The sequence below is a fragment of the Rhipicephalus microplus genome, unplaced genomic scaffold (genome assembly GCF_043290135.1).
Source record: "Rhipicephalus microplus isolate Deutch F79 unplaced genomic scaffold, USDA_Rmic scaffold_26, whole genome shotgun sequence".
Lineage (NCBI taxonomy): Eukaryota > Metazoa > Arthropoda > Arachnida > Ixodida > Ixodidae > Rhipicephalus > Rhipicephalus microplus.
Window position 1 is genome coordinate 7,937,938 of NW_027464599.1, and position 16,776 is coordinate 7,954,713.

The window sequence follows — 16,776 nt, forward strand, 5'->3', positions numbered from 1 at the left end:
CAAAGAAAAAGCAACACACCACTACCAGGAGGGCTCGAACCTCCAACTTTTTGATTAACAGCCGATCGCGCTAGCCAATTGCGCCATGGAGACAGTCCTGCTCCACTCTCACCACGATCAGAACATATCTTCAAAGCTATCAGCCCAAAGAAAAAAAAAGCGCCGCACCACCACCGGGTGGGCTCGAACCTCCAACCTTTCGGTTAACAACTGATCGCGCTAGCCAATTGCGCCACGGAGACAGTCGTGCTTCACTCTCACCACCATCAGAACATATCTTCAAAGCTATCAGCGCAATGAAAAAAGCAACACACCACTACCAAGAGGGCGCGCACCTACAACTTTTCGATTAACAGCCAATCGCGCTAGCCAATTGCGCCATGGAGACAGTCCTGCTCCACTCTCACCACCATCAGAACATATCTTCAAAGCTATCAGCCCAAAGAAAAAAAAGCGCCGCACCACCACCGGGTGGGCTCGAACCTCCAACCTTTCGGTTAAAAGGCGATCGCGCTAGCCATTTTCGCCACGGAGACAGTCGTGCTCCACTCTCACCACTGTCAGAACATTTCTTCAGAGCTATCAGCCCAAAGAAAAAAAAAGCGCCGCACCACCATCGAGTGTGCTCGAAACTCCAACCTTTCGGTTAACAGCCGATCGCGCTAGCCAATTGCGCCACGGAAACAGTCCTGCTCCATACTCACCACCATCAGAACATATCTTCAAAGCTATCAGCCCCAAAAAAAAAAGCGCCAACCACCACCGGGTGTGCTCGAAACTCCAACCTTTCGGTTAACAGCCGATCGCGCTAGCCATTTGCGCCACGGAAACAGTCCTGCTCCACACTCACCACCATCAGAACATATCTTCAAAGCTATCAAAGCAAAGAAAAAAGCAACATACCACTCCCGGGAGGGCCCGAAACTCCAAACTTTCGGTTAACAGCCGATCGCGCTAGCCAATTGCGCCGCGGAGACAGTCGTGCTCCACTCGCACCACCATCAGAACATATCTTAAAGCTATCAGCGCAAAGAAAAAAGCAACACACCACTCCCGGGAGCGCTCGAACCTCCAACCTTTCGGTTAACAGCCGATCGCACAAGCCAATTGCGCCACGGAGACAGTCCTGCTCCACACTCACCACCATCAGAACATATCTTCAAAGCTATCAGCCCAAAGAAAAAAAAAGCAACAAACCACTACCGGGAGGGCTAGCACCTCCAACTTTTCGATTAACAGCCGATCGCGCTAGCCAATTGCGCCATGGAGACAGTCCTGCTCCACTCTCACCACCATCAGAACATATCTTCAAAGCTATCAGCCCAAAAAAAAAGCGCCGCACCACCACCGGGTGGGCTCGAACCTCCAACCTTTCGGTTAAAAAGCGATCGCGCTAGCCATTTGCGCCACGGAGACAGTCGTGCTCCACTCTCACCACTGTCAGAACATTTCTTCAGAGCTATCAGCCCAAAGAAAAAAAAAGCGCCGCACCACCATCGAGTGTGCTCGAAACTCCAACCTTTCGGTTAACAGCCGATCGCGCTAGCCAATTGCGCCACGGAAACAGTCCTGCTCCATACTCACCACCATCAGAACATATCTTCAAAGCTATCAGCCCAAAAAAAAAGCGCCAACCACCACCGGGTGGGCTCGAACCTCCAACCTTTCGGTTAATAGCCGATCGCACTAGCCAATTCCGCCACGAAAACAGTCGTGCTCCACTTTCACCACCATCAGAACATATCTTCAAAGCTATCAAAGCAAAGAAAAAAGCAACACACCACTCCCGGGAGCGCTCGAACCTCCAACTTTTCGGTTAACAGCCGATCGCACTAGCCAATTGCGCCACGGAGACAGTCCTGCTCCATACTCACCACCATAAAAACATATCTTCAAAGCTATCAGCCCAAAGAAAAAAAACCGCCGCACCACCACCGGGTGGGCTCGAACCTCCAAACTTTCGGTTAAAAGCCGATCGCGCTAACCATTTGCGCCACGGAGACAGTCATGCTCCACTCTCACCACTGTCAGAACATTTCTTCAGAGCTATCAGCCCAAAGAAAAAAAAGCGCCGCACCACCATCGGGTGTGCTCGAAACTCCAACATTTCGGTTAACAGCCGATTGCACTAGCCAATTGCCCCACGGAGACAGTCGGGCTCCACTCTCACCACCATCAGAACATATCTTCAAAGCTATCAGCGCAAAGAAAAAAAAGCGCCGCACCACCACCGGGTGGGCTTGAACCTCCAACCTTTTGGTTAACAGCCGATCGCGCTAGCCAATTGCACCACGGAGACAGTCCTACTCCACTCTCACCACCATCAGAACATATCTTCAAAGCTATCAGCCCGAAAAAAAAAGCAACGCACCACCACCGGGTGGGCTCGAACCTCCAATTTTTCGGTAAACAGCCGATCGCGCTAGCCAATTGCGCCAAGGAGACAGTCCTGCTCCACTCTCACCACCATCAGAAGATATCTTCAAAGCTATAGCCCAAAAAAAAAGCGCCACACCACCACCGAATGGGCTTGAAACTCCAACCTTTCGGTTAACAGCCGATCGCGCTAGCCAATTGCGCCACGGAGACAGTCCTGCTCCACTCTCACCACCATTAGAACATATCTTCAAAGCTATCAGCCCAAAGAAAAAAAAGCGCCGATCCACCACCAGGTGGGCGTGAAACTCCAACCTTTCGGTTAACAGCCGATCGCGCTAGCCAATTGCGCCACGGAGACAGTCCTGCTCCACTCTCACCACTATTAGAACATATCTTCAAAGCTATGAGCCCAAAGAAAAAAAGCGCCGCAACACCACCTGGTGGGCTCGAAACTTGAACCTTTCAGTTAACAGCCGATCGCGCTAGCCAATTGCCCCACGAAGACAGTCGGGCTCCACTCTCACCACCATCAGAACATATCTTCAAAGCTATCAGCGCAAAGAAAAAAAAGCGCCGCACCACCACCGGGTGGGCTTGAACCTCCAACCTTTTGGTTAACAGCCGATCGCGCTAGCCAATTGCGCCACGGAGACAGTCCTACTCCACTCTCACCACCATTAGAACATATCTTCAAAGCTATCAGCCCAAAGAAAAAAAAGCGCCGATCCACCACCAGGTGGGCTCGAAACTCCAACCTTTCAGTTAACAGCCGATCACGCTAGCCAATAGCGCCACGGAAACAGTCCTGCTTCACTCTCACCACCATCAGAACATATCTTCAAAGCTATCAGCCCAAAGAAAAAAAAGCGCCGCACCACCACCGGGTGGGCTCGAACCTCCAACCTTTCGGTTAACAACTGATCGCGCTAGCCAATTGCGCCACGGAGACAGTCGTGCTTCACTCTCACCACCATCAGTACATTTCTTTAAAGCTATCAGCGCAAAGAAAAAGCAACACACCACTACCAGGAGGGCTCGAACCTCCAACTTTTTGATTAACAGCCGATCGCGCTAGCCAATTGCGCCATGGAGACAGTCCTGCTCCACTCTCACCACCATCAGAACATATCTTCAAAGCTATCAGCCCAAAGAAAAAAAAGCGCCGCACCACCACCGGGTGGGCTCGAACCTCCAACCTTTCGGTTAACAACTGATCGCGCTAGCCAATTGCGCCACGGAGACAGTCGTGCTTCACTCTCACCACCATCAGAACATATCTTCAAAGCTATCAGCGCAATGAAAAAAGCAACACACCACTACCAAGAGGGCTCGCACCTACAACTTTTCGATTAACAGCCAATCGCGCTAGCCAATTGCGCCACGGAGACAGTCCTGCTCCACTCTCACCCCCATCTGAACATATCTTCAAAGTTATCAGCCCAAAGAAAAAAAAGCGCAGCACCACCACCGGGTGGGCATGAAACTCCAACCTTTCGGTTAACAGCCGATCGCGCTAGCCAATTGCGCCACGGAGACAGTCCTGCTTCACTCTCACCACCATCAGAACATATCTTCAAAGCTATCAGCCCAAAGAAAAAAAAGCGCCGCACCACCACCGGGTGGGCTCGAACCTCCAACCTTTCGGTTAACAACTGATCGCGCTAGCCAATTGCACCACGGAGACAGTCCTACTCCACTCTCACCACTATTAGAACATATCTTCAAAGCTATGAGCCCAAAGAAAAAAAGCGCCGCACCACCACCGGGTGGGCTCGAAACTTGAACCTTTCAGTTAACAGCCGATCGCGCTAGCCAATTGCCCCACGGAGACAGTCGGGCTCCACTCTCACCACCATCAGAACATATCTTCAAAGCTATCAGCGCAAAGAAAAAAAAGCGCCGCACCACCACCGGGTGGGCTTGAACCTCCAACCTTTTGGTTAACAGCCGATCGCGCTAGCCAATTGCACCACGGAGACAGTCCTACTCCACTCTCACCACCATCAGAACATATCTTCAAAGCTATCAGCCCGAAAAAAAAAGCACCGCACCACCACCGGGTGGGCTCGAACCTCCAATTTTTCGGTAAACAGCCGATCGCGCTAGCCAATTGCGCCAAGGAGACAGTCCTGCTCCACTCTCACCACCATCAGAACATATCTTCAAAGCTATAGCCCAAAAAAAGCGCCACACCACCACCGAATGGGCTTGAATTTCCAACCTTTCGGTTAACAGCCGATCGCGCTAGCCAATTGCGCCACGGAGGCAGTCCTGCTCCACTCTCACCACCATTAGAACATATCTTCAAAGCTATCAGCCCAAAGAAAAAAAAGCGCCGATCCACCACCAGGTGGGCTCGAAACTCCAACCTTTCAGTTAACAGCCGATCACGCTAGCCAATAGCGCCACGGAGACAGTCCTGCTTCACTCTCACCACCATCAGAACATATCTTCAAAGCTATCAGCCCAAAGAAAAAAAAGCGCCGCACCACCACCGGGTGGGCTCGAACCTCCAACCTTTCGGTTAACAACTGATCGCGCTAGCCAATTGCGCCACGGAGACAGTCGTGCTTCACTCTCACCACCATCAGTACATTTCTTTAAAGCTATCAGCGCAAAGAAAAAGCAACACACCACTACCAGGAGGGCTCGAACCTCCAACCTTTCGGTTAACAACTGATCGCGCTAGCCAATTGCGCCACGGAGACAGTCGTGCTTCACTCTCACCACCATCAGAACATATCTTCAAAGCTATCAGCGCAATGAAAAAAGCAACACACCACTACCAAGAGGGCTCGCACCTCAAACTTTTCGATTAACAGCCAATCGCGCTAGCCCATTGCGCCATGGAGACAGTCCTGCTCCACTCTCACCACCATCAGAACATATCTTCAAAGCTATCAGCCCGAAAAAAAAAGCACCGCACCACCACCGGGTGGGCTCGAACCTCCAACCTTTCGGTTAATAGCCGATCGCACTAGCCAATTCCGCCACGAAAACAGTCGTGCTCCACTTTCACCACCATCAGAACATATCTTCAAAGCTATCAAAGCAAAGAAAAAAGCAACACACCACTCCCGGGAGCGCTCGAACCTCCAACTTTTCGGTTAACAGCCGATCGCACTAGCCAATTGCGCCACGGAGACAGTCCTGCTCCATACTCACCACCATAAAAACATATCTTCAAAGCTATCAGCCCAAAGAAAAAAACCGCCGCACCACCACCGGGTGGGCTCGAACCTCCAACCTTTCGGTTAAAAGCCGATCGCGCTAACCATTTGCGCCACGGAGACAGTCATGCTCCACTCTCACCACTGTCAGAACATTTCTTCAGAGCTATCAGCCCAAAGAAAAAAAAGCGCCGCACCACCATCGGGTGTGCTCGAAACTCCAACATTTCGGTTAACAGCCGATTGCACTAGCCAATTGCCCCACGGAGACAGTCGGGCTCCACTCTCACCACCATCAGAACATATCTTCAAAGCTATCAGCGCAAAGAAAAAAAGCGCCGCACCACCACCGGGTGGGCTTGAACCTCCAACCTTTTGGTTAACAGCCGATCGCGCTAGCCAATTGCACCACGGAGACAGTCCTACTCCACTCTCACCACCATCAGAACATATCTTCAAAGCTATCAGCCCGAAAAAAAAGCACCGCACCACCACCGGGTGGGCTCGAACCTCCAATTTTTCGGTAAACAGCCGATCGCGCTAGCCAATTGCGCCAAGGAGACAGTCCTGCTCCACTCTCACCACCATCAGAACATATCTTCAAAGCTATCAGCCCGAAAAAAAAAGCACCGCACCACCACCGGGTGGGCTCGAACCTCCAATTTTTCGGTAAACAGCCGATCGCGCTAGCCATTTGTGCCACGGAGACAGTCGTGGTCCACTCTCACCACCATCAGAAGATATCTTCAAAGCTATAGCCCAAAAAAAAGCGCCACACCACCACCGAATGGGCTTGAAACTCCAACCTTTCGGTTAACAGCCGATCGCGCTAGCCAATTGCGCCACGGAGACAGTCCTGCTCCACTCTCACCACCATTAGAACATATCTTCAAAGCTATCAGCCCAAAGAAAAAAAAGCGCCGATCCACCACCAGGTGGGCGTGAAACTCCAACCTTTCGGTTAACAGCCGATCGCGCTAGCCAATTGCGCCACGGAGACAGTCCTACTCCACTCTCACCACTATTAGAACATATCTTCAAAGCTATGAGCCCAAAGAAAAAAAGCGCCGCACCACCACCGGGTGGGCTCGAAACTTGAACCTTTCAGTTAACAGCCGATCGCGCTAGCCAATTGCCCCACGGAGACAGTCGGGCTCCACTCTCACCACCATCAGAACATATCTTCAAAGCTATCAGCGCAAAGAAAAAAAAGCGCCGCACCACCACCGGGTGGGCTTGAACCTCCAACCTTTTGGTTAACAGCCGATCGCGCTAGCCAATTGCACCACGGAGACAGTCCTACTCCACTCTCACCACCATCAGAACATATCTTCAAAGCTATCAGCCCGAAAAAAAAGCACCGCACCACCACCGGGTGGGCTCGAACCTCCAATTTTTCGGTAAACAGCCGATCGCGCTAGCCAATTGCGCCAAGGAGACAGTCCTGCTCCACTCTCACCACCATCAGAACATATCTTCAAAGCTATAGCCCAAAAAAAAGCGCCACACCACCACCGAATGGGCTTGAAACTCCAACCTTTCGGTTAACAGCCGATCGCGCTAGCCAATTGCGCCACGGAGACAGTCCTGCTCCACTCTCACCACCATTAGAACATATCTTCAAAGCTATCAGCCCAAAGAAAAAAAAGCGCCGATCCACCACCAGGTGGGCTCGAAACTCCAACCTTTCAGTTAACAGCCGATCACGCTAGCCAATAGCGCCACGGAAACAGTCCTGCTTCACTCTCACCACCATCAGAACATATCTTCAAAGCTATCAGCCCAAAGAAAAAAAAGCGCCGCACCACCACCGGGTGGGCTCGAACCTCCAACCTTTCGGTTAACAACTGATCGCGCTAGCCAATTGCGCCACGGAGACAGTCGTGCTTCACTCTCACCACCATCAGTACATTTCTTTAAAGCTATCAGCGCAAAGAAAAAGCAACACACCACTACCAGGAGGGCTCGAACCTCCAACTTTTTGATTAACAGCCGATCGCGCTAGCCAATTGCGCCATGGAGACAGTCCTGCTCCACTCTCACCACCATCAGAACATATCTTCAAAGCTATCAGCCCAAAGAAAAAAAAGCGCCGCACCACCACCGGGTGGGCTCGAACCTCCAACCTTTCGGTTAACAACTGATCGCGCTAGCCAATTGCGCCACGGAGACAGTCGTGCTTCACTCTCACCACCATCAGAACATATCTTCAAAGCTATCAGCGCAATGAAAAAAGCAACACACAACTACCAAGAGGGCTCGCACCTACAACTTTTCGATTAACAGCCAATCGCGCTAGCCAATTGCGCCATGGAGACAGTCCTGCTCCACTCTCACCACCATCAGAACATATCTTCAAAGCTATCAGCCCAAAGAAAAAAAAGCGCCGCACCACCACCGGGTGGGCTCGAACCTCCAACCTTTTGGTTAAAAGGCGATCGCGCTAGCCATTTGCGCCACGGAGACAGTCGTGCTCCACTCTCACCACTGTCAGAACATTTCTTCAGAGCTATCAGCCCAAAGAAAAAAAAAGCGCCGCACCACCATCGAGTGTGCTCGAAACTCCAACCTTTCGGTTAACAGCCGATCGCGCTAGCCAATTGCGCCACGGAAACAGTCCTGCTCCATACTCACCACCATCAGAACATATCTTCAAAGCTATCAGCCCAAAAAAAAAGCGCCAACCACCACCGGGTGTGCTCGAAACTCCAACCTTTCGGTTAACAGCCGATCGCGCTAGCCATTTGCGCCACGGAAACAGTCCTGCTCCACACTCACCACCATCAGAACATATCTTCAAAGCTATCAAAGCAAAGAAAAAAGCAACATACCACTCCCGGGAGGGCTCGAAACTCCAAACTTTCGGTTAACAGCCGATCGCGCTAGCCAATTGCGCCGCGGAGACAGTCGTGCTCCACTCGCACCACCATCAGAACATATCTTAAAGCTATCAGCGCAAAGAAAAAAGCAACACACCACTCCCGGGAGCGCTCGAACCTCCAACCTTTCGGTTAACAGCCGATCGCACTAGCCAATTGCGCCACGGAGACAGTCCTGCTCCACACTCACCACCATCAGAACATATCTTCAAAGCTATCAGCCCAAAGAAAAAAAAAGCAACAAACCACTACCGGGAGGGCTAGCACCTCCAACTTTTCGATTAACAGCCGATCGCGCTAGCCAATTGCGCCATGGAGACAGTCCTGCTCCACTCTCACCACCATCAGAACATATCTTCAAAGCTATCAGCCCAAAAAAAAAAGCGCCGCACCACCACCGGGTGGGCTCGAACCTCCAACCTTTTGGTTAAAAAGCGATCGCGCTAGCCATTTGCGCCACGGAGACAGTCGTGCTCCACTCTCACCACTGTCAGAACATTTCTTCAGAGCTATCAGCCCAAAGAAAAAAAAAGCGCCGCACCACCATCGAGTGTGCTCGAAACTCCAACCTTTCGGTTAACAGCCGATCGCGCTACCCAATTGCGCCACGGAAACAGTCCTGCTCCATACTCACCACCATCAGAACATATCTTCAAAGCTATCAGCCCAAAAAAAAAGCGCCAACCACCACCGGGTGGGCTCGAACCTCCAACCTTTCGGTTAATAGCCGATCGCACTAGCCAATTCCGCCACGAAAACAGTCGTGCTCCACTTTCACCACCATCAGAACATATCTTCAAAGCTATCAAAGCAAAGAAAAAAGCAACACACCACTCCCGGGAGCGCTCGAACCTCCAACTTTTCGGTTAACAGCCGATCGCACTAGCCAATTGCGCCACGGAGACAGTCCTGCTCCATACTCACCACCATAAAAACATATCTTCAAAGCTATCAGCCCAAAGAAAAAAAACCGCCGCACCACCACCGGGTGGGCTCGAACCTCCAAACTTTCGGTTAAAAGCCGATCGCGCTAACCATTTGCGCCACGGAGACAGTCATGCTCCACTCTCACCACTGTCAGAACATTTCTTCAGAGCTATCAGCCCAAAGAAAAAAAAGCGCCGCACCACCATCGGGTGTGCTCGAAACTCCAACATTTCGGTTAACAGCCGATTGCACTAGCCAATTGCCCCACGGAGACAGTCGGGCTCCACTCTCACCACCATCAGAACATATCTTCAAAGCTATCAGCGCAAAGAAAAAAAAGCGCCGCACCACCACCGGGTGGGCTTGAACCTCCAACCTTTTGGTTAACAGCCGATCGCGCTAGCCAATTGCACCACGGAGACAGTCCTACTCCACTCTCACCACCATCAGAACATATCTTCAAAGCTATCAGCCCGAAAAAAAAAGCACCGCACCACCACCGGGTGGGCTCGAACCTCCAATTTTTCGGTAAACAGCCGATCGCGCTAGCCAATTGCGCCAAGGAGACAGTCCTGCTCCACTCTCACCACCATCAGAAGATATCTTCAAAGCTATAGCCCAAAAAAAGCGCCACACCACCACCGAATGGGCTTGAAACTCCAACCTTTCGGTTAACAGCCGATCGCGCTAGCCAATTGCGCCACGGAGACAGTCCTGCTCCACTCTCACCACCATTAGAACATATCTTCAAAGCTATCAGCCCAAAGAAAAAAAAGCGCCGATCCACCACCAGGTGGGCGTGAAACTCCAACCTTTCGGTTAACAGCCGATCGCGCTAGCCAATTGCGCCACGGAGACAGTCCTGCTCCACTCTCACCACTATTAGAACATATCTTCAAAGCTATGAGCCCAAAGAAAAAAAGCGCCGCACCACCACCGGGTGGGCTCGAAACTTGAACCTTTCAGTTAACAGCCGATCGCGCTAGCCAATTGCCCCACGGAGACAGTCGGGCTCCACTCTCACCACCATCAGAACATATCTTCAAAGCTATCAGCCCAAAGAAAAAAAAGCGCCGCACCACCATCGGGTGTGCTCGAAACTCCAACATTTCGGTTAACAGCCGATTGCACTAGCCAATTGCCCCACGGAGACAGTCGGGCTCCACTCTCACCACCATCAGAACATATCTTCAAAGCTATCAGCGCAAAGAAAAAAAAGCGCCGCACCACCACCGGGTGGGCTTGAACCTCCAACCTTTTGGTTAACAGCCGATCGCGCTAGCCAATTGCGCCACGGAGACAGTCCTGCTCCACTCTCACCACCATTAGAACATATCTTCAAAGCTATCAGCCCAAAGAAAAAAAAGCGCCGATCCACCACCAGGTGGGCTCGAAACTCCAACCTTTCAGTTAACAGCCGATCACGCTAGCCAATAGCGCCACGGAAACAGTCCTGCTTCACTCTCACCACCATCAGAACATATCTTCAAAGCTATCAGCCCAAAGAAAAAAAAGCGCCGCACCACCACCGGGTGGGCTCGAACCTCCAACCTTTCGGTTAACAACTGATCGCGCTAGCCAATTGCGCCACGGAGACAGTCGTGCTTCACTCTCACCACCATCAGTACATTTCTTTAAAGCTATCAGCGCAAAGAAAAAGCAACACACCACTACCAGGAGGGCTCGAACCTCCAACTTTTTGATTAACAGCCGATCGCGCTAGCCAATTGCGCCATGGAGACAGTCCTGCTCCACTCTCACCACCATCAGAACATATCTTCAAAGCTATCAGCCCAAAGAAAAAAAAGCGCCGCACCACCACCGGGTGGGCTCGAACCTCCAACCTTTCGGTTAACAACTGATCGCGCTAGCCAATTGCGCCACGGAGACAGTCGTGCTTCACTCTCACCACCATCAGAACATATCTTCAAAGCTATCAGCGCAATGAAAAAAGCAACACACCACTACCAAGAGGGCTCGCACCTACAACTTTTCGATTAACAGCCAATCGCGCTAGCCAATTGCGCCACGGAGACAGTCCTGCTCCACTCTCACCCCCATCTGAACATATCTTCAAAGTTATCAGCCCAAAGAAAAAAAAGCGCAGCACCACCACCGGGTGGGCGTGAAACTCCAACCTTTCGGTTAACAGCCGATCGCGCTAGCCAATTGCGCCACGGAGACAGTCCTGCTCCGCTCTCACCACTATTAGAACATATCTTCAAAGCTATGAGCCCAAAGAAAAAAAGCGCCGCACCACCACCGGGTGGGCTCGAAACTTGAACCTTTCAGTTAACAGCCGATCGCGCTAGCCAATTGCCCCACGGAGACAGTCGGGCTCCACTCTCACCACCATCAGAACATATCTTCAAAGCTATCAGCGCAAAGAAAAAAAAGCGCCGCACCACCACCGGGTGGGCTTGAACCTCCAACCTTTTGGTTAACAGCCGATCGCGCTAGCCAATTGCACCACGGAGACAGTCCTACTCCACTCTCACCACCATCAGAACATATCTTCAAAGCTATCAGCCCGAAAAAAAAAGCACCGCACCACCACCGGGTGGGCTCGAACCTCCAATTTTTCGGTAAACAGCCGATCGCGCTAGCCAATTGCGCCAAGGAGACAGTCCTGCTCCACTCTCACCACCATCAGAACATATCTTCAAAGCTATAGCCCAAAAAATGCGCCACACCACCACCGAATGGGCTTGAAACTCCAACCTTTCGGTTAACAGCCGATCGCGCTAGCCAATTGCGCCACGGAGACAGTCCTGCTCCACTCTCACCACCATTAGAACATATCTTCAAAGCTATCAGCCCAAAGAAAAAAAGCGCCGATCCACCACCAGGTGGGCTCGAAACTCCAACCTTTCAGTTAACAGCCGATCACGCTAGCCAATAGCGCCACGGAGACAGTCCTGCTTCACTCTCACCACCATCAGAACATATCTTCAAAGCTATCAGCCCAAAGAAAAAAAAGCGCCGCACCACCACCGGGTGGGCTCGAACCTCCAACCTTTCGGTTAACAACTGATCGCGCTAGCCAATTGCGCCACGGAGACAGTCGTGCTTCACTCTCACCACCATCAGTACATTTCTTTAAAGCTATCAGCGCAAAGAAAAAGCAACACACCACTACCAGGAGGGCTCGAACCTCCAACTTTTTGATTAACAGCCGATCGCGCTAGCCAATTGCGCCATGGAGACAGTCCTGCTCCACTCTCACCACCATCAGAACATATCTTCAAAGCTATCAGCCCAAAGAAAAAAAAGCGCCGCACCACCACCGGGTGGGCTCGAACCTCCAACCTTTCGGTTAACAACTGATCGCGCTAGCCAATTGCGCCACGGAGACAGTCCTGCTTCACTCTCACCACCATCAGAACATATCTTCAAAGCTATCAGCGCAATGAAAAAAGCAACACACCACTACCAAGAGGGCTCGCACCTCCAACTTTTCGATTAACAGCCAATCGCGCTAGCCCATTGCGCCATGGAGACAGTCCTGCTCCACTCTCACCACCATCAGAACATATCTTCAAAGCTATCAGCCCGAAAAAAAAGCACCGCACCACCACCCGGTGGGCTCGAACCTCCAATTTTTCGGTAAACAGCCGATCGCGCTAGCCATTTGTGCCACGGAGACAGTCGTGGTCCACTCTCACCACCATCAGAACATATCTTCAAAGCTATCAGCTCAAAGAAAAAAAAGCGCCGCATCACCACCGGGTGGGATCGAAACTCCAACCTTTCGGCTAACAGCCGATCGCGCTAGCCAATTGCGCCACGGAGACAGTCCTGCTCCACTCTCACCACCATCAGAACATATCTTCAAAGCTATCAGCCCAAAGAAAAAAAAGCGCCGCACCACCACCGGGTGCGCACGAACCTCCAACCTTTCGGTTAACAGCCGATCGCGCCAGCCATTTGCGCCACGGAGACAGTCGTGCTCCACTCTCACCACTGTCAAAACATTTCTTCAGAGCTACCAGCCCAAAGAAAAAAAAGCGCCGCACCACCACCAGGTGGGCTCGAACCTCCAACCTTTCGGTTAACAGCTGATCGCGCTAGCCGATTGCGCCACGGAGACAGTCGTGGTCCTCTCTCACCACCATCAGAAGATATATTCAAAGCTATCAGCGCAAAGAAAAAAGCAACATACCACTCCCGGGAGGCCTCGAACCTCCAACTTTTCGGTTAACAGCCAATCGCGCTAGCCAATTGCGCCACGGAGACAGCCCGCCTCCACTCTCACCACCATCAGAACATATCTTCAAAGCTATCAGCCCAAAGAAAAAAAAGCGCCCCACCACCACCGGGTGGGCTCGTACCTCCAACCTTTTGGTTAAGAGCCGATAGCGCTAGCCATTTGCGCCACGGAGACAGTCGTGCTCCACTCTCACCACTGTCAGAACATTTCTTCAGAGCTATCAGCCCAAAGAAAAAAAAGGGCCGCACCACCACCGGGTGGGCTCCAACCTCCAACCTTTTGGTTAACAGCCGATCGCGCTAGCCAATTGCACCACGGAGACAGTCCTGCTCCACTCTCACCACCATCAGAACATATCTTCAAAGATATCAGCCCGAAAAAAAAAGCACCGCACCACCACCGGGTGGGCTCGAACCTCCAATTTTTCGGTAAACAGCCGATCGCGCTAGCCATTTGTGCCACGGAGACAGTCGTGCTTCACTCTCACCACTGTCAGAACATTTCTTCAGAGCTATCAGCCCACAGAAAAAAAAGCGAAAAACCACCACCGGGTGGGCTCGAACCTCCAACCTTTCGGTTAACAGCCGATCGCGCTAGCCAATTGCGCCACGGAGACAGTCGTGGTCCACTCTACCACCATCAGAACATATCTTCAAAGCTATCAGCTCAAAGAAAAAAAAGCGCCGCATCACCACCGGGTGGGATCGAAACTCCAACCTTTCGGCTAACAGCCGATCGCGCTAGCCAATTGCGCCACGGAGACAGTCCTGCTCCACTCTCACCACTATCAGAACATATCTTCAAAGCTATCAGCCCAAAAAAAAAGCGCCGATCCACCACCAGGTGGGCTTGAAACTCCAACCTTTCGGTTAACAGACACTCACGCTAGCCAATTGCGCCAAGGAGACAGTCCTGCTCCACTCTCACCACCATCAGAACATATCTTCAAAGCTATCAGCCCAAAGAAAAAAAAGCGCCGCGCCCCCACCGGGTGGGCTCGAACCTCCAACCTTTCGGTCAACAACCGATCGCGCTAGCCAATTGCGCTACGGAGAAAGTCCTGCTCCACTCTCACCACCATAAGAACATATCTTCAAAGCTATCAGCCCAAAGAAAAAAAAAAGCGCCGCACCACCACCGGGTGGGCTCGAACCTCCAACCTTTCGGTTAACAGCCAATCGCGCCAGCCATTTGCGCCACGGAGACAGCCGTGCTCCACTCTCACCACTGTCAAAACATTTCTTCAGAGCTACCAGCCCAAAGAAAAAAAAGCGCCGCACCACCACCAGGTGGGCTCGAACCTCCAACCTTTCGGTTAACAGCTGATCGCGCTAGCCGATTGCGCCACGGAGACAGTCGTGGTCTTCTCTCACCACCATCAGAAGATATATTCAAAGCTATCAGCGCAAAGAAAAAAGCAACATACCACTCCCGGGAGGCCTCGAACCTCCAACTTTTCGGTTAACAGCCAATCGCGCTAGCCAATTGCGCCACGGAGACAGCCCGGCTCCACTCTCACCACCATCAGGACATATCTTCAAAGCTATGAGCCCAAAGAAAAAAAAGCGCCCCACCACCACCGGGTGGGCTCGTACCTCCAACCTTTTGGTTAAGAGCCGATAGCGCTAGCCATTTGCGCCACGGAGACAGTCGTGCTCCACTCTCACCACTGTCAGAACATTTCTTCAGAGCTATCAGCCCAAAGAAAAAAAAGTGCCGCACCACCACCGGGTGGGCTCGAACCTCCAACCTTTCGGTTAACAGCCGATCGCGCTAGCCAATTGCGACACGGAGACAGTCCTGCTCCACTCTCACCACCATCAGAACATATCTTCAAAGTTATCAGCCCAAAGAAAAAAAAGCGCCGCACCACCACCGGGTGTGCTCGAAACTCCAACCTTTCGGTTAACAGCCGATCGCGCTAGCCAATTGCGCCACGGAAACAGTCCTGCTCCACACTCACCACCATCAGAACATATCTTCAAAGCTATCAGCCCAAAGAAAAAAAAGCGCCAAACCACCACCGGGTGGGCTCGAACCTCCAACCTTTCGGTTAACAGCCGATCGCACTAGCCAATTCCACCACGGAAACAGTCGTGCTCCACTTTCACCACCAGCAGAACATATCTTCAAAGCTATCAAAGCAAAGAAAAAAGCAACACACCACTCCTGGGAGGGCTCAAAACTCCAACCTTATGGTTAACAGCCGATTGCGCTAGCCAATTGCGCCACCGAGACAGTCCTGCTTCAATCTTACCACCATCAGAACATATCTTCAAAGCTATCAGACCAACGAAAAAAAAGCGCCGCAGCACCACCGGGTGGGCTCGAAACTTCAACCTTTCGGTTAACAGCCGATCGCGCTAGCCAATTGCCCCACGGAGACAGTCGTGCTCCACTCTCACCACCATCAGAACATATCTTCAAAGCTATCAGCCTGAAAAAAAGCGCCGCACCACCACCGGGTGTGCTCGAAACTCCAACCTTTCGGTTAACAGCCGATCGCGCTAGCCAATTGCGCCACGGAAACAGTCCTGCTCCACACTCACCACCATCAGAACATATCTTCAAAGCTATCAAAGCAAAGAAAAAAGCAACATACCACTCCCGGGAGGGCTCGAAACTCCAAACTTTCGGTTAACAGCCGATCGCGCAAGCCAATTGCGCCGCGGAGACAGTCGTGCTCCACTCGCACCACCATCAGAACATATCTTCAAAGCTATCAGCGCAAAGAAAAAAGCAACACACCACTCCCGGGAGCGCTCGAACCTCCAACTTTTCGGTTAACAGCCGATCGCACTAGCCAATGGCGCCACTGAGACAGTCCTGCTCCACACTCACCAACATAAGAACATTTCTTCAAAGCTATCAGCCCAAAGAAAAAAAAGCGCCGCACCACCACCGGGTGGGGTCGAACCTCCAACCTTTCGGTTAACAGCCGATCGCACTAGCCAATTGCGCCACGGAGACAGTCCTGCTCCACACTCACCACCATAAGAACATTTCTTCAAAGCTATCAGCCCAAAGAAAAAAGAGCGCCAAACCACCACCGGGTGGGCTCGAACCTCCAACCTTTCGGTTAACAGCCGATCGCACTAGCCAATTGCGCCACGGAGACAGTCCTGCTCCACACTCACCACCATCAGAACATATCTTCAAAGCTATCAGCCCAAAGAAAAAAAAAGCAACAAACCACTACCGGGAGGGCTAG